This window comes from Hoplias malabaricus, chromosome 11, assembly GCF_029633855.1.
Source record: "Hoplias malabaricus isolate fHopMal1 chromosome 11, fHopMal1.hap1, whole genome shotgun sequence".
NCBI classification, from domain to species: domain Eukaryota; kingdom Metazoa; phylum Chordata; class Actinopteri; order Characiformes; family Erythrinidae; genus Hoplias; species Hoplias malabaricus.
Window position 1 is genome coordinate 3,454,793 of NC_089810.1, and position 7,970 is coordinate 3,462,762.

Here is a 7,970-nt window from a genome sequence, read left to right on the forward strand (position 1 = left end):
GTCAAGTATTCACTCCAATCTCCAGTTTATTTATATATTCACAGAAGTATTTATAGAGCATCTGTCACATACAATTTTCCTGTTACCATTACCTCATGTCTTGGATTTCCCCAAGTCCCAGACATTATGGACTATCAGGCCATACATCTTTCTGTTACCATCTACTCGCTCACTTTTCCATAGTAAGCTTTATGTCCTGAACAGAGTCAGAACAAGTCAACCCTGTCCCAAACAGGATGCACATTTACATTTCAGTTAGACTTCCATAAATCTAACTAAAGAAAGAAACATTTTTCACTTCTCAAAAGTCATACAAGGGCCATGCTTCAAGCACAGCATGTTCTGAACCATCATACTCACCACATATTAATACAGTGTATCATAATCAATTTCAGATTAACCACAGTATAAGTTTACATTTACTCATTACATTGCTAGTTTGCATTTTTCCATTACAACTGACATCCAAATGCTCAAAAAAAGCTCTCCAAACTCTAAATGTGAATTGAGAATCTTTGTCTGATCAAAGGGCAGTGTCCATGGCGTTCTGCACAATAGGAAATGTAAAAATCGATCCATAATATTGGGAACCATAGTATAACCCTCAGACAGAAGGAGCTCTGTGACAAAGTCAATAGCTAAATTTGACCATGGATGATTAGTTATAGGTAGGGGCATAAGTTTACCAGCTGGCAAAGCTTTTGGCATTTTATTCTAACCACAAACAAAACATGATGACACAAACCTATGAACATCCTCTCTAAGGGATTCCCACCAATTCCAGGCAGTGATTTACATTTAATATTTACATTTAAGGCATTTTGCGAGACGCTGTTATCCAGAGTGATAACAGAGAGCTAACTGGTGTTACAGGTAGGCCAGTGCCATGTTAGGTTTTGAACCCAGGTCTCTCCCATGTGAGCCATTGGTGTTACCAATGTACCACACTAAGTGTGTGATGAGCTGTTGAGTACATGTTTCACCTGGGTGTCCTGAAGATACTGACGAATGTGCCCAGGTAATAAGTCTATCTCGGAGGTGACTGGGGACATACAGTTTGGTTTCAGTACAGCCCACTGAATTGGAATTACCAGCTTGAATATTAGTTATGGACTTGTCCAGTTTCCATCGTACTGGAGCGACTGTAAGTGATGAAGAAAGGATCAAGACTGATTATGACTGAGACCCTATAGCAGGGGTGTCAAACTAGATCCACGAAGGGCCATGTGTGTGCAGGTTTTCTTTCCAACCACGCAAAAGAAAACCTGCACCCCTCACGGCCCTCCGTGGATCTAGTTTGACACCCCTGCCCTATAGCCTTATCTAACTGATACTGTCTACAAACCAGATTCCAAAAGAGTTGGGAAACTAAACAAATTGTGAATAAAAACTGAATGCAATGATGTGGAGGTGCCAACATCTAATATTTTATTCAGAATAGAAAACAAATCACAGATCAAAAGTTTAAACTGAGAGAATGTATCATTTTAAGGGAAAAATATGTTGTTTCAAAATTTCATGGCGTCAACAAATCCCAAAAAAGTTGGGACAAGGCCATTTTTACCACTGTGTGGCATCCCCCCTTCTTACAACTCTCAACAGACGTCTGGGGACAGAGGAGACCAGTTTCTCAAGTTTAGAAATAGGAATGCTCTCCCATTCATGTCTAATACAGGCCTCTAACTGTTTAATCGTCTTGGGCCTTCTTTGTCGCACCTTCCTCTTTATGATGTGCCAAATGTTCTCTATGGGTGAAAGATCTGGACTGCAGGCTGGCCATTTCAGTACCCTGATCCTGCTTTGAGACAGGACTGTGGATGCATCCACCTCAACTATAAACGGGATATTACGATTAGGATTTTTCAATATAGGGGCAGAAGGTTTTCAAACCTAAGTCATATGGTGGTGATCTGGATAAGTGCAGTGGATTTTTGCTTCAGTGCGTATTATTTTTCAACAACTCATCACCCATTTGTGACCAAGTTAAGATACGTTTTATTGTGTCTTGTCTGACTGGTAAAGCTCTTGACTGGGCTACCGCTGTGTGGGACACTATTCAAAGTTATGCCCAGTTTCTGGTAGATTTCAAGATTGTCTTTAATCACTTGAGTGAGGGTCAGTCTAATGATGAACTTTTCCTAGCACTCAAACAAGGCAATCACTCTGTTTCCACCTATTCTTTGGAGTTCCGTACTTTTGCAACTGGAAGCAGCAGGAATTAACCTAGCATGCCTGGATGATGAACACTCACTAGATATTCTTATTTTGATGTCTACCCATCTGGATAAATTGCTTGTAAACGCCCGAAGAAGATCATCAAGCAGTGTGGTCTCTGTATACTGCCAACAAGACTTTTGTGTTTTAGCCTTGATTGATTCAGGTACTGAAGGAAACATCATTCATCAGGATATTGTGAATGAACTCAACCTTCCTGTGGATTCATTACCTCATCACCCTACCATCTTCACTCTGGATGGACTTCTCATTCTTCCTATCTCAGATTACTCATTCATATTAGCCTTACCCTGGTTAGAAAAGCACAATCCTGTCATTTCCTGGTAACAACTTGATCTTGTTGTGGTCACCCTACTGTCATGTGAATTGTATACAGTACACAAATAGCTGTCAGGTACACCTCTATAGGAAGTTCTGAGGTAACCAAGCCTGTTAACATCCTTGAGGTGTATTCAGACCTGCCAGAGGTGTTGAGCAAAGAAAGGCCCACTAAGTTATTCCCTCATCTCACCTCTGACTGTGCTATTGATCTTATTGACAATAATTCTCTTCCTAAGTTCCATATCTATCCTCTTACACAGGAACAGGAGAGGGCTATGGAGGATTATATAAATGAGGCTTTGACTCAAGGTTTTATTCGACTTTCTAAAGCCTTATTTGAGATTAGTTTTACCTGTGGACGTGGGGATAAAATGATTATTACCTGAGTATCTCAGTAGTTTTAATCCCATCCAAACACACAATTTCAGTCATTTTTCTGGAGTGTGTACTCCCATTTCAGCAAAGTGTCACGCCCTTGTTCTGTCTTGTCTGTTGTCCCTGCCATGTGCTCACTAGCACATGGCTCTGTTTGTTATTCTTCATGTCTCCGCCCTAGTCCTGCCTTTGTTCCTCCTCCTCGTCCGTGTCTCATTTGTTACCCTGCCCTCTCATTAGCTGTCCCAGGTGTTTCTTGTCTGTGGTGTGCATTTAAGTTCCTTTGTCTCTGTGTGTATTTGTTGGACATTCCCTGTTTGCCTTTCTGTCTTGTCAGTTCTTTGATTTGGTTCACCTCCCTGTGTAACTGTCTGGTCTTTCAGTTTCTCTGATGTGCTTTGTGTTCCCATTAGGTTTGTCTGTTTTAGCTTTCTGTCTATGTTTGTTTGTTTAGTTCTCCTTGTACAGGTATTTATTTAGCTCTCCTCGTCTAGGTCTCTGTTTAGCTCTCTGTCCAGTTTTTGTCTGTTTAGCTCTCTCTGTTCAGGTCTCTGTATAAGCTCTCTTTCTCAATGTTTGTCTCTTTAGCTATCTTTGTCTGTCTAGTTTAGTCTGTATCGGTCTCTGTTTAAATCTTTCTGTCCAAGTCTCCCTGTCTAGGTCATTCTTTATCTAAGGTTCCTGTCATGTTGTCCTAGTTTGTCTATCTGTTTTGTTGTCTTCTGTTTAATAAAAATTACTATTTTAGCAAGTGTGTCTGCCTCCCATCAGGCTGCACGTTCCTGACACAAAGATTCCTCAGCCATTTGCCTACTGTAAAATGAGCAGTAAAAATGATCCCAGGTTATTAAACCCATTATATCCTGTGTAGTATTTCATGGGTTTTCTCGAGAACAGAGGAGCAATAGGAGGTGTTTAAATATATGGTTTAAGTAAATGTTCAGTGCCTGAATGACGCACCACGCGCAAATCCACAAAACGACCTGTAAAACACACACACACCACCAGTTTAGCGTAACAACCTATGGAATCCTTATTTAAATATAAAATGCGATGTTTGGCTCCTTACAGCCTGTCACACAGGACTATCGTTAAATGTTGGTTCACTGTTAACCCACTGAGGGCAAAGTTGGAGGTCCACTAGTGTTTTACACAGCATTTTCTGGGCGGACCCCTGGTGATTAAACAGAATTTTAGACAAAATGCCACATTTTAGCACTTTTCCATTCACAGTCCAATTTACATTTTTCTCCTTCATTAGGTTCTTTTTGTTATTCTTTATAAATAAGATTAGTAAATAATTTAAATCAGCACAGTGTCAACATTTGTATCATTTAATCATTTTATATCAGTCTTATACTCATTATTATATCTCTCAGAGTTGTTGGTAATATCTGTTTTATTTTTTTTTTCCAGAATAAAAGTCTCTGTGAATGTAAAGTCTGTTTGAGGAGATTATAAATGAGTTATATCCTGTACAGGACAGTAATCTGAGTGGTCTGATGGTGGACCGGCAATGGTCTACAGTCAGTGGTGTGACAGCCTTTTTATTCCAGTGGATCTATATATTTATTTGTAAAGGCACAGTCTAGAATTTAAAATGTATTTATAAAGTTGTTTTTTTGTCTATGTTTTCTGGATCAAGACACATATTTTTCGTAATGTGCGTTTGTTCATTTCCTCTCGGAGGTTTTTGGATTTTGAAATTTTCCTTTCGTAATTCACCTGCTCCACACACAGCAGCCTGATCCCACAAGTGCTCAGTGGGTTGAGGTCAGGAGCTGGCAGGCCATTCCATCCTCTCCACTCCCACGTTCTGGAGGTAGTCTCTGATAAACCCCGCTCTGTGGGGGGTGAGTGTTGTCATCTTGGAGGATAGAGTTCGGTCCCAGACTGTTTAGATATGGGTTTGCCACTGGTTGCCACTGATTGCCACGGCATTCTTCACATCTTCTCTACACTTTGACCCTATGATTCAACTGCCGTAGACAGAATCTGGACTCATCACTGAACATAATAATAAATAATAATAACATAACAATAAATAATCTACCAAACACATATTTCCTTACTTTTTGTGCTACGTTTATAAAGCTGCTGAAATCATCAGCTTCACTGGCCTCACATTCACCGTCAGAGTCTAGTTTATAAAGTTCGTTTTTACCAACTCTGGACTTGAGGTCAATAACGAGGGCACAACAGATAACATGACGGATAATTACAGTTATGAAAGCGGTTTGTATATAACTGTTAGGGAAACAGGGGATGATCTGAGAGTTAGTGAACGTTAATATTATCTGTGTTCAGGTTGTGAGAAAGCGCTCTAAACATGCAGCAAGATAATGTTAGTCTCTGGTCATGTCCCAAACTACACACTGCTGCATGGAATAGTCTGAATCCATATACATTGTAGCTACCACCCTTAGAAGTATTTATGTATTGTATTATATAAAGATCCTTAGTGTGTGGTTTGGGACACGTCTCTAACGTTAATGTTAACCAAATGCTGTTCCACATCGTTATAAATGCAGTATTTTACTGCCTTATCTACATAGGAATTAGCTTATAGCTAATATTCTGGGTTTGGGATGAGCTTTTTTTTTTATTTAAATAAAGTAGAAAATTGTAAACTTGCATGTGTTATTTTAATACCATTTTTGTTGTGTGATATTTATTTATGATTTATTTATGATATTTTGTTGACAATTTAGACATTAATGGCTATGTGTTGAGTTATTCAGACTGCCCACTTGGGAGTGTTATTGGTCCAATGCTTGCTTCTCCAAGTTTTCATTTAAATTCTTGACTTCAATTAAGCTGGGGATCCTTACCATTTAGTGCAATACCAGTTTGCTTGTTACACAAAGTTCTGTTGTTTTTTGTGGATGTGTTTTCTTGATGTCATGTGCTTAATCCATATTGTGCTTGACCACAGGATTTCCTGTGGTGAGAGGGGAGCTGTCTTGAAAGCCTCGTGGTTATCAGTTTTTAATGATGGTCATTAACCATGGTCCAAGGCCAGAGGAGATATTCAGACTCCTCTTTATGACTCCCCATCCTCCAAAGCTGGAGAGAGAGAGTTTCAGATCCTCTTTCACCCATATGAGTTGTATACTCTGCTACTCCACGTGACTCTGTTTACTCGAAGATCATAATTATAAAGACTAAGAAGAGGCTGAAAGAATAAACTTGACATTACAACAACCCACACTCACCACACCTCTGCTACTGTGTTATTGTCTCGAGCGGATGGAGTAAAGTGAGATATAGAAATGTTCCCCTCAAATCAGCATATTCCAACTTCTACAAGGTGCCAAGGTGCCTTGGAGTGTGAAGGCTGGTGTTCCTCCTCCCTCCTGTGTAGCGTTTTATTAATCCTCCACCTTCCATTACATTCTACCTGCCGTTTCAGTAGTTTTCCATCCACCGAATTTTTCGTACTTCATTACAAAAATGTGCATGACAAATCCTAGATGGAAACAATACACCCACATATTGCAAAAAGAGTTATACGCTTGGACGAGGACAAAAAGTTAGAATATCACTAAAGCCCAAATGTGCAAAGGAATGATGGAAAAGGGATTTATAATAAATTATGACGTTTCAGTTAGTTTATAAATATGATGCATGCATCAGAGCTTGGAGCTGATCCTGCTACCACGGGATTTTTATTGGACTCCCCCCGACTCTCCTTCCTCTTCTCTCCTCTCCAAACTTCACCACGCTGTTCTGGCATCAGCGCCAACTGAGCTTGTTATTTTAGAGCTTGTGTGGAATATTATACATATTAAAGAGACCACACAGCATTTTACTCTCCTCTCAAAACATTAAAAAAACATGCTCTATACCACAGAAATGACAGATACCCAACAAAAAATATTAAATCAAGCTTTTTGATATGAAGCTGACACACATCTTCTCTAACCAGGCCTTCCCTCCCTTGCCCTTCCTTTATCTTCACACTATGTTCCAGGTCGTCCAACGCCTCCCTCCTCCTCCCTCCTCCTCCTCCCTTAAATCTCTCCTCTTCATTCCTCTGTCTGTTGGCTCCAGCAACCTCTGACTTCTATAATGAACATTTAAAACATATATATATATATATATATATATATATATAGTTCTATTTTTGTCTGCTTTTAGTTTTTTTACACCCTGTGTATCAGGTATCAGGGTACCTATATTTATTACGTAGTCTTTGGTTTGTTATAATATGTTTATTGTTTTTCTTTTTTTAATTGATTTATTCTTTTTCATCATTTGGAATTTGTTAGTTCCTAATTATTCTAGTTTTTTTTATTTAGTTTGATTTTTCGATTTGATACATATATTTTTCCTTGCTTACTTATTTTTTTTTATTGTGGTGCTACCTCCACCATTTTACTGGGAGCTAGCAGGTTAATTTGCTCTCAGAGCCCTTCTTGCAATAATCTTTTATATGTCATGTTTTTTTTGTGATGCAATGTGAGATTGTTTGTTTATTTCTTGTTTTGAGTTTTTATTTGCTTTTGCAGTTGAATGTAGTTTATTAATGTCCTTTTTATGCTAAAAACGTTATTAATTGGAAATAAAATTTGGAGGTTAAAAAAAAAACAGATGTAGTCTTTAAAATCCGTTAAGGACTGGAAGTTATTTGGCTTTTTTTTCCTGGGGTGAAATTTCTCAGGTGGTGTAGTCAGACCATTTCTATATTTGATTTTAATGGGTATTTTCTGAATTTTCTGCCTATTGGCCACTAAATAGATACATTTTATGCCACGTCACAAAAGTACAGTTCTTATAAAATATATTGTAATGCCACCTGGCTCTAAAAAGAACGGAGATGAGTAGCAATTGGGCATTTAGTGTAGCAAGATGATGGGGCACCACCTTTTTCAGGACAGTGAACCCCAACACAAACGCACATCTCACTACACAACAAGGCCCAAACACACACACACACACACACAAAAACACAATCACCTAAACTCCCAAAATGACTATCCCGTAAACAACAAAAAGGGCTGCCAATGAACATGCTGAGAACTTCACCTCAGCCACTC